We start from the raw sequence: 1692 nt of genomic DNA on the forward strand, positions 1-1692 counted from the left end.
AGTACTCTACCCCATTGAACTGGAGTTCTAGTCAGTCTGGTTGGAAAAGCTAGTATTCTTGGTCTGTTGTATGTCCAGTATCCTTTCTTCCAATGCTTTTTGATGGTTTATTCTTTCCTGGACTTGTTATAATTTCCTCACATGAATGCACAAAAGAGTACTGTCAGATTTTTAAAGTGGGCCCTCTGCACATCTCTGCAGTTCTCCATACAGTTAAACGTTTGCTTGTATTCTCTGCCTTATGAATTCTTGCTTTCTTGTTCTCCCTGAATTCATAGTTCTGTTTCCTCAATCCAGGGAGTCTATAAATTCTTTGAATGTAATAAGCTTGTGTAAACCTTGCTTATTTTTTCATTTCTAAGAAATCATTTTCCTTCCTAGCCTGATACTCAGTATCTTGTAAACTGTTGTTTTATATATTTTGTCTGGTTCTGTTTCCTTCTTTTGGTTGGTTCATGTGGGAGGGTCAGTCTGGTCCTTGTTACTCTGTCTTGGCAGAGTCAGAAATCCCCACAGAGCTCTACTCTTGATAGTCCCCTCACATTCTGAGGAGAGGAAAAGTTCTAAAGAGGCTATAACCCATGGCTTCTGGTGTAACCACAAATGAAGTGTGACTGTTGTTTAGTCTACCTACTTAGTACTTCTCAAATCTCCAGAACATTATAAAAGTTTGCTATGAGTAGTGATTTATAGATTATTTGGGCCAGACTTCAGGGCTCTAGGGCCTCCTTGAAATGTTCCAGTGACGTTTTCAAAACACAAGGGGCCATTGATAGATTGCAAATCAGTTTTCACTCTTACTTGGTAGTCATTCTAAAAACTTAGTTCTGCTTCTATTTGTGTCATCTAGGTAAGGTTACAGTTAAGGAAAATTTACTCTCTAAAGTCTTACTAGTATGTAGAGCTGTCTAATACAGTAAAGTTATTGTGATTTGAGGATTCATTTCAGGAACACTGCAAACCTCACTGTGTGATTCTTGTTAATCTTATTCTTGAGAATTTCTTTGAAAACAGAAAAGGAAACTTTCACTATCTTATTTTTATGAGAAAAATATCTTGAATTTTACTTATAGCAAGGGAGAAGGCTTAAAGAAAGTTGATTTATTATTGAAACTGTCCTATTAATCAGTTTTGAAACTGTCTTATTGCTATTTGTTTCTCAATGAAATAAAGTTAAATTTTAAAAAAAGAAAGTTGAAAATAATCACAGACTGATTCTTGTATTTTAAAGCATTATTGAGAATCTTTAACTTATCAGAATAATGGATGACAATGAGTTGGTACCCTATTTTATTTTTTTATCTCCACGAGTTGCAAAGATTTAGTCTTTCAAACAAGTCTTATGTAATAATTTATTTTCCCAGTTTTTGAACTAATTCTATATAATTACCAACCAAAGTTTCTGGTTAGAAAGAAGCATTGATGCCATTTCAGAACCATAATATTTCAGACAAAAATAGGGAATCTAACAAGATTGTAGGGAATCCAAAAAGCCTAATTACAGCAGAACATATGATTTTTTAGGTTTTCTGAGATGCTAACTTTTTTTATTTATTTTATTGAGAAATGAATACCAATGAGACAGTTTCAAAACCGATTAGTAGGACAGTTTCAATAATTAATACATTGCAAGTTGTTGTCTTTGTAATGGTTATTCATAGTACAAGAAGCAGACGTGATATTATTTTTTTT

The sequence above is a fragment of the Octodon degus genome, unplaced genomic scaffold, assembly GCF_000260255.1.
Source record: "Octodon degus isolate 3935 unplaced genomic scaffold, OctDeg1.0 scaffold00091, whole genome shotgun sequence".
Taxonomy (NCBI): Eukaryota; Metazoa; Chordata; class Mammalia; order Rodentia; family Octodontidae; genus Octodon; species Octodon degus.